Raw genomic sequence first — 15,910 nt, 5'->3', positions numbered from 1 at the left:
CCAGACGAGCTGTCGGCAGTAGTGAGCAGGATCTGTTTAAAACAGAATACTTCTGATACCAAGAAGAGTGAGCTACAACCTGGTAATAGGCCCCTCTCTTCCTCTCCTGTTTCTGCTGCCTCCTCATTCTGCTCTGAGCTTCTTAATGCAGACAGGAGATACCAGGGAGAATGGCAGGATCTCCACCCCTTGGGAGAGATTCAGATAGCTCACTGGGGTGTGCAGTGGTACTGGGAGGAGTGGGGAGGTTGAACGGTTGGAACGGGAGACATGACAGGAAAAATCCTAGCTAGAGAATGGAGAGACCAAAACCGCAAACTTGGGAGATTTGAAGTGAGCTGACTTATTCCTGCTGCTGATGCACTTAATTTGTACTGTGTCCCCTTAGGGGAGGTAGAAGGTCACCATTGGGGGAATCTGTTTCTTCTAGTGGTCTGAGAGGCCAACTCTTAGGCCTCACAGAATGCCCCACCTGTTTAATCCAAGCTTTATCCAGCGTAAGGAGACTAGTGTTTAAGTTCTCTTTGACATATAAATTAGGAATATGCAACAAAATTCATGTGGTTACAGGAAATACATTCTGTGACAGGGTCAGGCCAGATGGCTACAGGAGAGTGATCCTGTTGGGATCCTGCTAAAGGACCTCCCCCAGTCTAAGGGGAGGATCCACAAGGTCCAGGATCTCAATTAATTATGGGGGACAACTAAAGATATAACAGGAATTGGAGTGAGGTCACAGGGCTAAATGAAGGGAACCAGATGGGGACACCAAGCAGAGAACCCTGGACAGCACCCACTGCTCCTCGAAGGCATCAAGGTCCAGAGTGGCCTCGGGGATTAGCGGGGGGCTGGGAGCAGCCTGCTCCGCTTCCCTTGCCCTGACCCCAAGCCGTGTCACTCGGGGAGGGGGCTTGCGAGAAGGGATCCCCCCTGCACTCACTGGCAGCGGCGGGAAGTCGAGCAGCTGGGCTCTACTCCGCCAGCTCCCAGCCATGGCTCGCCGCTTCCTGCCGCCAGTGAGTTGTGGTGGGGGGAACCTTTCCCCAACCCTCCCACCCCCAGTGATGTCCCTGGGGTCGAGGAAAGGGAAGCGGAAAGGGCTGGGGCTGTGTCGCTCTGCTTCCCGCCGCTGGTGAGTGTGGAGGGCAATCTGGTGGCAGGAAGCGGAGTATCATGGCTGGGAGCTGGCGGAGTAGAGCAGGATGGTGCTGGGCTGCTCTGCTTCCTGCTGCTGCAGTTGAGTGCAGGGTTGCTGGGGGAAGAGGCAGAATGGGGGTGGGCTGGGGCGGAGCAGGAGGAAGGGTAAGAGGTGGGGCGGAGGGAGTTGTCCAGGGCCCCCCATCCCCCTAGGGATGGCCCTGCCTCTTCCAGTGGGATAGGGCTAGTCACTGGGACTGGTGCTGCTGCGTATGCAGCATGCAGCTGCCTAGGGCACCATGAAATTTGGGGCAATTTGGTGCCCCAAATTTCATGGTGCCCTATGCAGCTGCGTATGCCTAAGGATGGCCCTGGTGTTGTCCCCTGTCAGAAGGCAGGTGATGTGCTTCCTAGCCCCCATCTTTTTCTCCAGGGCTTAGAAGAAGCAGGAGCCACAGTCCATCTCTCGAAGGAGGTGGATGCGGGATTGAACAAAGGCACCCCTGGCTCGATGGTCCTCGACAGCCCAGAGCTCCTCCCGCTTCTCCCGGTATGCTCCACAGAGGGATGGATCCTCAGGGCTGGCAGCCAGACGCCTCTCCAGCTCTAAGACCTCCTTTTCCAACTGCTCTATCTCCGCATCTCTCCGCTGGCTGGCGCTCTGGGTGTAGTCATGGCAGAAGAGCCAGGTGTGCACCTTCCCCAAGTCCCTCCACTGCCGTGCCGAAGGAAAGGCGCGTATCTGCCCTCGCGTCACTGAACCCCTTTGTCACTGTACTCCCCCAGATTCTATTGTAACCCCCCCTCCCCTAGTGCAGTTAGAGGAGCCAGAATCCCATCTTCCATCCCCCCCGTTCACCCCTTCCCTTCTGGCGCCCTCCTCTTCTGCCTACACTACAGCCTAGTGGGGAGGAGTGGTCAACCTGTTCCCCCTTTTTCCTCCTCCCCCTCCAGTGTTTCTCCTCCATCCCTGTTCTTTATGGTGGGGGAAAAGGCGGATGGGACCCCTCGGGCAGCCCCCACTACCCTTCCTCCACCTGCCCCCCCCTCATTGTCCCCTGTGGCTCCCTCCTCAACCACCACTGCCAAACCACCTGGTACAGCTCCCGCTAGGGCATCCTCCCTAATGCTGCCCTGCTACCTTGCCTCTCTACCCTGGTTAAACCCCTCTCCATAGTCAGCCCTCTCTCATTGGGCTGCAAAGACCGCACCCAGCCAGAACTCCTGGAAGGATGCCATGAAGCCCACATCCTCCAACAAGCTGTTATTAAAGTGCCAATAGGCCAGCCCTGGCCTCTCTGCACTGAGAGAGGCCATTATGGTCGCCAGATTGTGATCCGAGAACATGGCCGGCTGGATGCTGGAGAATTGGGCCCGTGAAAGGTGACAGCGTGATAAATAAATGCGGTCCAATCGGGAGTGGCGTGACCAATGGGCCTCCACCCAGAGAAAGGTGAACATTGACACCTTGTCCGGGTAGTGGTCACGCCAGACGTCCACTAGGGAGTGATGGTTGACAATCTCCTGGATGACGTCCGTGGCGGCTGGGCAGTGCTCGGTCGCCGAGTGGTCCCGCTCCTTGAGGGTGGTGTTAAAGTCCCTGCCCAGGACGAGGCACTCATGAGGATCCAAGGAGCCGAGGAAGGCGGATGCCTGCTGAAAAAAATGCAGGCGCTCCGGGCCCAATGTCAGGGCATAAATGTTGACTAGATTGATCACCAGCCCCTCCATGCGGACCCGGAAGTGCAGCAGGCAGCCCGGCACAGCCTCGGCGACCCCCAGCACCTTGGGCCGTGGGTCAGGGGAGAATAGGGTAGCCACTCCAGCTGTACGAGCTGTGAGGTGGCTAAAATAGACCCTGTCCCCCCACTCTAGCCACCAAGTTGCTTCAGTGGCTGGATCTGTATGGGTCTCCTGCAGGAAAACCACAGAGTACCCCCCTCCCAAAGGAAGGAGAGCACCTGGCACCTGCAGAGACCCAGCCTGCAGTCCTGGGTGTTTAGTGTAGCAAAGGTGATGGGTGCCATATGGAGGGCTGGAGCAGGGCGGATCCTCGCTTGCAGGGATGCTCGCAGCCCCCATTGGGTCATGCAGCAAACCGTGACCAACCCCATAGGTAAGCATAGAGTCACAGAAGCGGCCAGCCTCCTGGTCCCTTTACCCTCCCCCGGTAAGGCCCTCATGGCCCGGAGGATTTGATAGAAGTCTCCCCATCGTTGGAGAGCTGAACCTTGTTCTGGGACCCACGGGCGTCCTGGAGAAATTCCCGCAGCTTCCCTCTCAGCCTATCGGAGGCAGGGTCATTGGCCCCTGGCCATCCTCCAGTGGGGCCTCTGTCACAGCCCTGTGGCCTACTGAGACGGGCAGGAAGGGGGCAGACCCCAGCATGGCACCCAATATACCGGTGCCACGCAGCTCACCTCAGACCCTGGCTCAATAGGGGACCTTGGAGGGAAAACAGAAGCCCCTGGGGGTTGGGACAGGGGAACATGAAGGCTGCTTCCTGGGGGTTGTCCACCAGCAAGGGGAATGAGACAACCCCAGGGGTGGCAGCAGCACGGGAGGTGGAGGGGAGTGGGGGGACAGGATCAGCATCTGGGGTGGGGGCAGGGTAGGGGTCAGGAGTGGGGGCAGCAGCAGAGTTGGAATCGGGGGCCCCGGCAGCCTAGCTACTGGGGAATGGCACCTCTCAGTCGGGCTCAGGGGTCTGGGGAGTGGGAAGGAGGCCCTTTGTGATGCCAGACTTGTGCTCCATAGGGGGTGTTGCAGCCACAGCATCAGTAGGTGAACAATCAACAGTGGGGCCCTCACCCGGGAAGGAGGTTGGCTGCCCTGCATCAGCGAGGGATACCCCTGGTAACTCTGGTCCTGGCCGCATGGCACTGTGGGATTCAGCGGCCGTTAATGGGGTGCCATCTGCGGCTAGGCTGATGGAAGAGTCCAGGGGTTCCTCAGAGGTGGGAACGGAAGCAGCGGTTAGGGGGAGGGAGCATGGGGAAAGGGGACCCGGGGTGAAGTCATCCAGATTGAGGCCCACTGGCAGAGGGTCATCCTCCCCCTGGGTGACTGGGGTCAGAACCAGGGTCTTGGTTTCCTCTAAGATGGAGGGGAAATCACCACCCACCACCCCAGGGACCTCTTTGCCGGCACCCGAAGCGACGCTCACCTTGGGGCTCGCAGGGCCTTAGGTGGCAAGGAGGCAGGAGGGGCTCCATCGGGCCCCCGCCCTGAGGAGGGACTCCTGAGGAGGGGCAGTGCTAACCTCCATTGCTGCCACGTTGTCCCCAGCTGGCACCGGTGGATGGAATTCACCAGGGGGCAAGACAGAAGGCTTGGTGGCCCCCTTCCTGGTCTTCCGGGGGGCTTCCTCATCAGATGGGAGGAGAGGGGCTCGAGCCTTCCGCTTGCCCTGCTTCCCCTGTACTAGGACCCAGCCCTCCCTGGTGTCATCTGTGGGCTGGTTAACAGAGGTCGGGTCGGGGGGCAAGGGCAATGGCACAGGGACTCAGGGAGGTAGCGGTGGGGTGGCACAAGGGAGGGAAGACTCTTCCTGGGGCAGGCCCTCTCCCATGCCCAGCGGTACCCTCCTTCACAGGCCCTGCCAGACTACATGTATCGAAGGCGGGGCCCTCCCACTCATCTGGGTGCACTGTGGGAGGCGCCCCAAGCACCTGAGAGGGAGCAGTGGTGGACCGGGGAGGACAATGTGTGGTTCCAGGCTCTGGGCAGCCAGGGGCACCCGCGATGATGGGGCCGGTGTCCTGCTGGGGCTCAGGGGTCCCAGATGCTCCTCTGTGCCGGGCCAAGGGTCAGTCCCTCTGGACATGCCCTATCGCCCAGCAGAGGTAGCACCGGGCTTCCCAGGGGAATAATGCACCTGGTAGCGGTCCCCCTAGTAGGGGATCAGAAGGGACCCCTTGAGCGCCTCTCCGTCACGCACAGCTGACAGCAGTTGAAGCTGCATCTGCCGGTGGAATGAGAGGACATGACAGAGGGTGCGGTCTTTGCAGCCCAATGAGAGAGGGCTGACTATGGAGAGGGGTTTAACCAGGGTAGAGAGGCAAGGTAGCAGGGCAGCATTAGGGAGGATGCCCTAGCGGGAGCTGTACCAGGTGGTTTGGCAGTGGTGGTTGAGGAGGGAGCCACAGGGGACAATGAGGGGGGGGCAGGTGGAGGAAGGGTAGTGGGGGCTGCCCGAGGGGTCCCATCCGCCTTTTCCCCCACCATAAAGAACAGGGATGGAGGAGAAACACTGGAGGGGGAGGAGGAAAAAGGGGGAACAGGTTGACCACTCCTCCCCACTAGGCTGTAGTGTAGGCAGAAGAGGAGGGCGCCAGAAGGGAAGGGGTGAACGGGGGGGATGGAAGATGGGATTCTGGCTCCTCTAACTGCACTAGGGGAGGGGGGGTTACAATAGAATCTGGGGGAGTACAGTGACAAAGGGGTTCAAACTGAAACAAGGGAGGGGCACAAGCACATGGGAGGTGGCATGGGCGCATGGAGGAGTTAATCAGGGCAGGGGAACAGCGGTGGGGGGTGCAGGGAACAACCAGGCTGGAGGTAGGACAGCGAAACCAAGGGGCGAGCTTCAGAGGCTGGGGCAGGGCAAACAAGCAAACAGAACTGCAGAGGGAAAAGGGCAGGGCAGGCAAACAAACTGAAGCTGCTGAGGGGCTGGGGCAAAGAGGGGGAGCAAAAGGCTGTAAGGGGTGAGTGGGGCAGATAGTAAGGGAAAGGTGGGGGTCTGCCTTGGGGGAGAGTCAGTCCAAAGGCGGGGGGGGGAGGGAGGGACGTGTGCCCACGTGCACTTGCAAAGAGTCTTTGGGCTGGCTGCTGCTTCAGGTCCAAGTGGTGGAAACAGGGCGTGGCAAGCAAAGCAAGCAGCTGAGTCCTGGAGGCAGGAGCTGAGGCCGATGGTAAGTGGCCAGTGGAGGTGGTGGAGAGGGTAGCAGTGGGGGAAGGAGGGACACGGATGGACCAGGGACAGGCTCCCTGTCACACCCCCTATGTCCCCACAGACACAGTCAAGACCCCACCACAAGAGCACAGTTTGAAAGTTACTCAGTCTTGGAGGCCCCCTCCACGGTGGTCTGTAGAGTCTCTGCGCACTCCCCCAGCAGCAGATGGTCCTTTTCGTCCTCCTCCTCAAGGCTCCAGCAGCTCCCAGGCAGCAAACACAGCAGCAGTGGCTCCAGCAGGCAGTCCGGTGGCCAGGCAGGAGGGATCCTTCTCAGATGGTAGTGGTGGTAGGGCCCACAGCAGCAGCAGCAACGGCTGGGGCAGGGATCCCTCACACCCCTCTTCTGGGGAGCGGGCCAGCAGGCCCCCGCATTGGACTGCAGCAGGAGCAACCAAGGTGTGTGTGCGGGGTCCGCCAGCCAGCCAGCAACCAGGTAGCAGAGAAGGGGGACAGTGTCTGGCCCAGCCAGGGGAGCAGCTGGAGTAGCAAGAGCAGCAGTCCTCTCCCTCCTTCCTCCCTCTAAGCCAGACGGCTACAGGAGAGTGATCCTATTGGGATCCAGGAAGTGCTAAAGGACCCCCCCACCCTTCAGCCTAAGGGGAGGATCCACAGGACCTGGAAGCCAAGTGATTCCAGGGGACAACTAATGAAATAACAGGGACAGGAGTGCAGTCAAAGGGTCTAAATTTAATTGACCCAGAGATCCAAGTGACGATTCAACCCTTCAAGTCAAACTCTTTTGACTTGCCTACAGCCAAGTTGCCGGTCCAGAACAAGGGCTGGTCAGGAACGTGGACTTTTGCAGTCTATGATGATTATCCCATCCCCATGCTGTTGGGGGAAGACTTGGCCAATCATGTGATGCTAGCCAAGAGGGTGGGAATGGTCACCCGCAGCCAGGCTAAGCAAGCTGTCACACCTAGCTCTATTCTGGAAACTTCTACCAGGACCCGGTCAGAGGTGATGGAACAGGACCCCATGCTAACGTCAGCAACAGCAGTAGTGGATCCAGTCACAGAACTGAAACTGGCGGAACAACCAGCACCAGAATCAGTGCCAGCACTGAATCCAGTGCTGGCAACCCCAACACCAGAGGGACCCACCGAACTTGCGCTGGCAGCAGCAGATAACCCTACACAAGAGGCTCAGCCGGAGCCTGAACCCCAACATAGTGCACCAGCGGAGAGCGGTTCACAGTGAATGGAAACAGCCCCACCACCTGCATCGCTTCCAGGGGGACCAAGCCTAGGTCCACAATCCAATGAGGAACTGATGTCTCCAGCATCAAAGGAACAGTTCCAGACCGAACAGGAAGCAGATGAAAGCCTCCAGAGAGCTTGGACGGCGGCATGGAGAAACCCACTGCCTCTCAGCTCTTCTAATCGATACAGGTTTGTTGTAGAAAGAGGACTTTTATACAAGGAAACTCTTTCTTGTGGACACCAGAAAGACTGGGATCCTCAGAGACAGTTGGTAGTTCCAACTAAGTACCGGGTAAAGCTATTAAGCTTAGCCCATGGTCATCCTAGTGGTCATGATGGGGTGAACAGAACCAAAGACCATTTGGGAAAGTCATTCCACTGGGAGGGAATGGGCAAGGATGTTTCTACCTATGTCTGGTCTTGTGAGGTGTGCCAAAGAATGGGAAAACCTCAAGACCAGGTCAAAGCCCCTCTACAGCCACTCCCCATCATTGAGGTTCCATTTCAGCAAGTAGCTGTGGATATTCTGGGTCCTTTTCTGAAAAAGACACCCAGAGGAAAGCAGTACATACTGACTTTCATGGATTTAGCCACCCGATGGCCGGAAGCAGTAGCTCTAAGCAACACCAGGGCCAAAAGTGTGTGCCAGGCACTAACAGACATTTTTGCCAGGGTAGGTTGGCCCTCCAACATCCTCACTGATGCAGGGACTAATTTCCTGGCAGGAACTATGGAAAGCCTTTGGGAAGCTCATGGGGTGAATCACTTGGTTGCCACCCCTTACCATCATCAAACAAATGGCCTGGTGGAAAAGTTTAATGGAACTTTGGGGGCCATGATAAGTAAATTCATAAATGAGCACTCCAATGATTGGGACCTAGTGTTGCAGCAGTTGCTCTTTGCCTACAGAGCTGTACCCCATCCCAGTTTAGGGTTTTCACCATTTGAACTTGTATATGGCCACGAGGTTAAGGGGCCATTACAGTTGGTGAAGCAGCAATGGTAGGGGTTTACACCTTCTCCAGGAACTAACATTCTGGACTTTGTAACCAACCTACAAAATACCCTCCGAACCTCTTTAGCCCTTGCTAAAGAAAACCTACAGGATGCTCAAAAAGAGCAAAAAGCCTGGTATGATAAACATGCCAGAGAGCGTTCCTTCAAAGTAGGGGACCAGGTCATGGTCTTAAAGGTGCTCGAGGCCCATAAAATGGAAGCATCGTGGGAAGGGCCATTCACGGTCCAAGAGCACCTGGGAGCTGTTAATTATCTCATAGCATTCCCCACCTCCAACCGAAAGCCTAAGAGGTACCATATTAATTCTCTAAAGCCCTTTTATTCCAGAGAATTAAAGGTTTGTCAGTTTACAGCCCAGGGAGGAGATGACGCTGAGTGGCTTGAAGGTGTCTACTACGAAGGGAAAAGTGCTGGTGGCATGGAAGAGGTGAACCTCTCCATGACCCTTGGGAGTATGCAGCGACAGCAGATCAAAGAGCTGTGCACTAGCTATCTGCCAACATTCTCAGCCACCCCAGGACTGACTGAACGGGCATACCACTCCATTGACACAGGTAATGCTCACCCAATTAAAGCCGAACCTTACCAGGTGTCTCCTCAAGCTAAAACTGCTATAGAACGGGAGATCCAGGATATGCTACAGATGGGTGTAATCCGCCCCTCTGGCAGTGAATGGGCATCTCCAGTGGTTCTAGTTCCCAAACCAGATGGGGAGATACGTTTTTGCGTGGACTACCATAAGCTAAATGCTGTAACTCGCCCCGACAACTATCCAATGCCACGCACAGATGAACTATCAGAGAAACTGGGACGGGCCCAATTCATCTCTACCTTGGACTTAATCAAGGGGTACTAGCAGGTACCGCTAAATGAATCCGCCAAGGAAAGGTCAGCCTTCACCACACATGTCAGGCTGTATGAATTTAATGTGCTCCCTTTCGGGCTGCGGAATGCACCCACCACCTTCCAAAGACTTGTAGATGGTCTCCTAGCGGGATTAGGAGAATATGCTGTCGCCTACCTCGATGATGGGGCCATATTTTTGGATTCCTGGGCAGAACACCTGGAACATCTACAAAAAGTCTTCGAGCGCATAAGGGAGGCAGGACTGACTGTTAAGGCTAAGAAGTGTCAAATAGGCCTAAACAGAGTGACTTACCTTGGACACCAGGTGGGTCAAGGAACTATCAACCCCCTACAGGCCAAAGTGGATGCTATCCAAAAGTGGCCTGTCCCAAAGTCAAAGAAACAGGTCCAATCCTTCTTAGGCTTGGCCGGATATTACAGGCGATTTGTACTGCAATACAGCAAGATCACTGCGCCACTGACAGACCTAACCAAAAACAAACAGCCAAATGCAGTTCAGTGGACTGAAGAGTGTCAGAAGGCCTTTAATCAGCTTAAAGCGACACTCCTGTCTGACCCTGTGCTAACAGCTCCAGACTTTGAAAAACCGTTCCTAGTAACCACAGATGCGTCCGAGCGTGGTGTGGGAGCGGTCTTAATGCAGGAAGGACTGAATCAAGAATTCCATCCTGTCGTGTTTCTCAGCAAGAAGCTGTCTGATAGGGAAAGCTACTGGTCAATCAGTGAAAAGGAATGTTACACCATTGTGTATGCTCTGGAAAAGCTACGCCCATATGTTTGGGGACGGCGTTTCCATCTGCAAACCAACCATACTGCGCTACAGTGGCTTCATACCGCCATGGGAAATAACAAAAAACTTATTCGGTGGGGTTTAGCTCTCCAAGATTTTGATTTCGACATACAACACAACACATCTCAGGAGCTTCTAACAAAGTGGCTGATGCCTCTCCCGTGAAAGTTTCCCAGAATCAACTGGTTAAAATCGTCCTTGAGATGTGGAAAATATTGTTAGTCTTTATACACTTGGTAGTATATTTAGAGGTGCATGTGTCTCATTAACTCTGATTTCTCCTAGAGCTCCAGGAAGAAATCACAGCCAGTGTTTCAACCTATCTGATTTGGGGGGCGTGTCACAAATATAAAGGGAAGGGTTATCACCTTTCTGTATACAGTGCTATAAAATCCCTCCTGGCCAGAGGCAAAACCCTTTCACCTGTAAAGAGTTAAGAAGCTAAGATAACCTCGCTGGCACCTGACCAAAATGACCAACGAGGAGACAAGATACTTTCAAAGCTGGAAGTGCGGGGGGCGGGGGGGACGGACGGACGACAAAGGGTCTTGTCTGTCTGTGTGATGCTTTTGCCAGGAACCGTTCAGGAATGCAGCTCAGAACTCCTGTAAAAAGTTAGTAAGTAATCTAGCAAGAAATGTGTTAGATTTCCTTTTGTTTAATGGCTGGTAAAATAGGCTGTGCTGAATGGAATATATATTCCTGGTTTTGTGTCGTTTTGTAACTTAAGGTTTTGCCTAGAGGGATTCTCTGTGTTTTGAATCTGATTACCCTGTAAGGTATTTACCATCCTGATTTTACAGAGGTGATTCTTTTACCTTTTCTTTAATTAAAATTCTTCTTTTAAGAACCTGGTCAATTTTTCATTGTTCTTAAGATCCAAGGAATTGGGTCTGTGTTCACCTGTACAAATTGGTGAGGATATTTATCAAGCCTTCCCCAGGAAAGGGGGTGTAGGGCTTGGGTGGATATTTTGGGGGGAAGATGTCTCCAAGTGGGCTCTTTCCCTGTTCTTTGTTTAACAAGCTTGGTGGTGGCAGTATAGGTTTCAAGGACAAGGCAAAGCTTGTACCTTGGGGAAGTTTTTAACCTAAGCTGGTAAGAATAAGCTTAGGGGGTCTTTCATGCAGGTCCCCACATCTGTACCCTAGAGTTCAGAGTGGGGAAGGAACTTTGACAGGGTCAAACAAAGGGAACCTGATGGGGACACCAAGCAGAGAAACCCGGACAGCGCCCACTGCTCCTCGATGGCATCAAGGAGCCAGAGGAACTCTGCCCGGATGCATGAACAGACGGAGGACTGGAAATAGGCCCCACAGTCACAGGAGTCTCCATCAGCCAACCTCCTCTCCCTGGTTTTATAGATGGCCATTTTAGCCAGGGCCAGGAGGAGCAGTGTGACCAGGAGGTCCCGTGGATTTGTGAGGCCACAGAGGTGCATAGAAAAGGAGGTGAGGGGAGAAGTGTAGCAAGAAACGTAACAAAATATTTGTGAGGAGCCGGAATAGGGGCTGCAACCTGGCGCAGTCCAAGTAAACGTGCGCCAGGGTCTCCCTCACGCCACAGAAGGGGCAGGTGTCTGGGACGGGGGTAAACCGTGCCAAATACATGCCTGTGCTCACGGCCCAGTGAAGAAGCCGCCAACTGATATCCCTGGCGGGCCTTGGGACCAGGGTAGAGTATAGGCTGGCCCACCGGGGTTCCTCACCCTCTAAAGGTGGCAGGAGGTCCCGCCACTTTGTGTCAGGGCGAGATGCGAAGGTGAGGAAGTGAAGGGTGTGGAGCACAAGCATGTATAGATGTTTCCTTGGCATGGTCTGGAAATGAACTGGCTGCAAGTCAAGTAGCTGGCTCACAGTGAAGGGGCAGGGGGGCCTGTTGGGTCCATGGGGCAGGGGCCCGATGAAAAGGTCCGGAGAGCCTGGGGTGGAGGGTGGGCGGGGTGTGCCCTTTTGTAGGATCTGGTTGAGGTAGACCCGAGCAGCAGGCGGCAAAATGGCCCTCACCTCCTGACGTACGTGCCAGGGAGTACGAGGTCTGGAAAGCCCCATGCGCTGAGTGAGTATCAGGGGATCCAGCCAGTCTCCCCGGTCGTAGTCCAGGAGGTCTCTGACTCTGGTGACTTCTGCCAGGACCAACCTCCGGTGCACCGAGCTGGACTCCGCCACCTGCACACGGAGCTGGGGGTTGTGCAGCAGGGGCTCCATGAGGAGATCTTCCACCACAGTGGCTACCATGGACCTGGTCGTGGAGAATGGTTTCCAGGTCCGGAGCAGGTCCTGGTAGAAGACCCGCAGCCCGGAGAGGTCTCGCAGAAGACCTCTCAGATGGAGATAAAGGAGCTGCCAGTGGGTATCGGAGCCCTCGGAAGCGGCACAGGAAGGCGTGTGCCAGTACTCTCGATGTTGGGCTACCTGCACCATAAAGGAGCCTCTGCAGGGCCTGGAGGTAGAAGACATGGACCTGAGTGTGTAGGCACTTCAGGGCCTTCCCTCCCACTTCGAGGGGCAGGTGGAGGACCCCTGCAGAGACCCAGTGCACTCTTGGCCAAAAGAACTCCAGAATCACCGTCCGGAGGTTGGCCGGGACCAGGGTGTTGAGCCAGTGCCAGAGCATGGACAGGACTAGTTGATTAAGAACTAGTGCTCTTCCTCGAAGGGAGAGGCACCAGAGTAGTCCTGTCCATTTCCGGAGCCGTTCAGTCACCCTGCCCTCTAAACCATGCCAGTTCTCCGGCAGAGACGGATGTGTGGCAGAAAGGTAAACGCCGAGATAGAGCAGCGGACCCGTGCTCCACCGGATGGCCTGAAGCGCGGGTGGGAGGGAGTTCACCTGCCACCCATCCCCGCTACAGGAGAGTGATCGAAGGTAGAGACAGGAGCCTCAGATTAAGCAGGTCCCTTTTCCCTGGGTAAGATAACAGGCAGTTCCAGAACAATCAGGAACTTACTAGATCCAATTAAAGCAGGCAAGCTAATTAGGACACCTGGAGCCAATTAGGAATCTACTAGAATCAATTGAGGCAGGCAGGCTAATCAGGGCATCTGGTTAAAAAAAGACCTTCCTTCAGTTGGTCTGGTGCACTCAAGGAGCTGGGAGCAAGAGGGTGTGCTTCTGGAGGACTGTGGAGTACAAGCATTATCAAGCATCAGGAGGAAGGTCCTGTGGTGACGATAAAGAAGGTGCTGGAGGAGACCATGGGGAAGTAGCCCAGGGAGTTGTAGCTGTGACACAGCTGGTTCAGAAGACATTGCAGACAGCTGCTATCCACAGGGCCCTGGGCTGGAACCCAGATTAGAGAGCGGGCCCAGGTTCCCCTCATCCCGCCAACTCCCCATTTGACACGGAAGGCATTGACCTGGACTGAGAGTCACATCAGAGGGGAAGGTCTAATTTGGAGAAGGGATCTGGTCTGTCCCCAACACACTAGGCAGGACAACAGCGACTGCAGGGATTGTTCTCCTCCTTCTCCCCCAGGTTGGCCAGTGATGAGGTTAGTTAAGTGAATGGCTGGTTTAAGCCACGAGCAAAAGTGGCCAAACTGAGGGCTGCCATGAACCTCTGAGGTGAGCAAATCCATCAGAAAGTGCAGGACCCACCAAAGCAGAGGAGGAACTTTGTCGCAATTCCCAAATAATTTTTTTAAAATACACATTCAGGGAAGCTATGCGGGGGGGGGGTTAAATCTCTTACTGTATGAATCCTCCTACTTATATGCATGAACATATAGTCTTGTCAAGTTCAATACATCCATCTGAATGTATCTGAGTAGTTCTGACCTTGTTCTGCCGACATTTCAAGAGGGGAATTGTAATGGCATAGATGAGCATATGTAATGGAAAGATGAGCACATTACCCTGTTCTCTAATGTGCTTACATCCATACACACACAGAAAGGTTAGCACAAAATTGATAAAACTCTGAGTTCAGAAACAATAAGCAATAGAATTGGGAAAGCAAAACTATGGTTGAGAAAGCATTTGCATTATAAGCCACTGTTTTCAGGCTCCAGTAATTTTAATGGGATAGGTGTGCGACAGCCTTTAAGATGATGTTTTGCGCATTACTGTAAGCTCAAATATGATTTTTTTTAAATTTACCTCTCCACCCAGTTAAATGTTTTTCAGCTATTTCTTCTCAGCTTCATAAATCTGCTTCTCATTAAAACTTCATATTTGCCATGATCTGTCAGTCCTATAAAGAGCCCCATCTAGTCCTAATTTGCCACATTCTAGCCTGAGAGGGTGGAAATCAGGGGGGTCAGTGAGATGCTAGCAAGCCAGATGCCAGCTCTTGCCCAATCTGAAGGCATAAGCTAAGAACTAACAAATTCATAACTCAAGACCAGATCAGTTCACCTATATGTTAGTTTAGCTAAAAACAGGTATTAGGCTTATGAGAATGTATTTAATATTTAGACTCTGAAATACTTGTAAATTGCTGCATGTATTAATCCCACTTGTAATGTCTGCATTGCATGCTATAAGAAAATATGTAAGTTTTGCTTTATAACTTTGAAAATGTTTTCTCTGAACATGTGAACTCAGGCACAGGAATTGCCCTCCCCCACTGCCTATCCAGAAGGACTATCCAAACCAGATGGGCCATCAAAGAACATTACAATACAGTAACTCCTCACTTAAAGTCGTCCCGGTTACTGTTGTTACGTTGCTGATCAATTAGAGAACACGCTCGTTTAAAGTTGCGCAATGCTCCCTTATAGCGTTGTTTAGCAGCCACCTGCTTTGTCCACTGCTTGCAGAAAGAGCAGCCCGTTGGAGCTAGCTGGTGAGGGCTTGGAATCAGGGTGGACCAGCAGCCCCCCTATCAGCTCCCCACTCCCCTAAGTTCCCTGTGCAGTGGCAGCCGCCCAGAAAGCTATCAATTGCCGACAGTTCAGCTGTCCCTCCCCCAACTGCCATGTGCTGCTCCTGCCCTCTGCCTTGGAGCTGCTCCCAGGAGCCTCCTGCTTGCTGTGCAGGGGGGTGGGGAAGGGGGTGCTAATGTCAAGGTGTCCCCCTCCCCTCTGCTCCTTCCCCCCACTTACCCCATCTCCATAGAGCATGGGGGACACATGACAGAGCTCAGGATGGAGGGAGCTTGCTAGCAGCAGCTGCTGTCTCAACTTGCTGACCTACTTAAAAAAGCAATGTACTTAGAGTGGGGTCAGCATGCTTAAAGGGGCAATGCACATCTTTCTCTCACACACACACAGAGCGTGTGTCTCTGTCGCTGTCTGCCATGCTGTCTCCACTCCCTCCATTTGTGCTGCCTTGTAGAGTGTGAGGCTACATTAACAACAATGTGTTAACCCTTGAGGGTTCAGCCGAGTGCTAGTTCATCATTTAGCGGTAAGGCATTCCCTTGGAAATATCCCACCCTCTTCCACCCTCTGACTTCACCACCTCAACCAAGCTTCACAATCATCATTGCTGTGTACAGTATTAAATTGTTTGTTTAAAACTTATTCTGTGTGTGTGCGTGTGTATATATAATTAGTCTTTTGTCTGGAGAAAAAAATTTCCCTTGAACCTAACGCCCCCTATTTCCATGAATTCTTATGGGGAAATTGGATTTGCTTAACATCATTTTGCTTAAAGTCACATTTTTCAGGAACATAACTACAGCGTTAAGCGAAGAGTTACTGTACAAAGGATTAGTTAATGGTGCTATCGCATCCATGGAGGAGTATGTGCCGAAGGCCTCATCCCATCGCTTTGAATGCTGAAAGAGGGAAATAAAAATAGCAGGATTATCGATTAATTGCAGTTAACTCACACGATTAACTGAAAACATTAATCACGATTAATCACCATTTTAATCGCAGTGTTAAACAATAGAATACCAATTGAAATTTATTAAATATTTTTGGATGTTTTTCTACATTTGCAAATATTTTGTTTTAAATTACAACACACAATACAAAGTGTAAGTGAT

At 53.4% G+C, this 15,910-nt stretch overlaps 1 pseudogene; it reads right to left on the bottom strand.

The window, feature by feature from the left end:
• Positions 1-1,171: 1,171 nt before the first annotated feature.
• LOC141984563 (lutropin-choriogonadotropic hormone receptor-like) overlaps positions 1,172-15,910 on the bottom strand; it is a 36,563-nt pseudogene continuing 21,824 nt past the window's right edge.

Source organism: Natator depressus, chromosome 3 (genome assembly GCF_965152275.1).
Source record: "Natator depressus isolate rNatDep1 chromosome 3, rNatDep2.hap1, whole genome shotgun sequence".
Lineage (NCBI taxonomy): Eukaryota > Metazoa > Chordata > Testudines > Cheloniidae > Natator > Natator depressus.
Note: the sequence above shows the minus strand (reverse complement) of the source record. Positions and strands in the feature narration are given on the sequence as shown.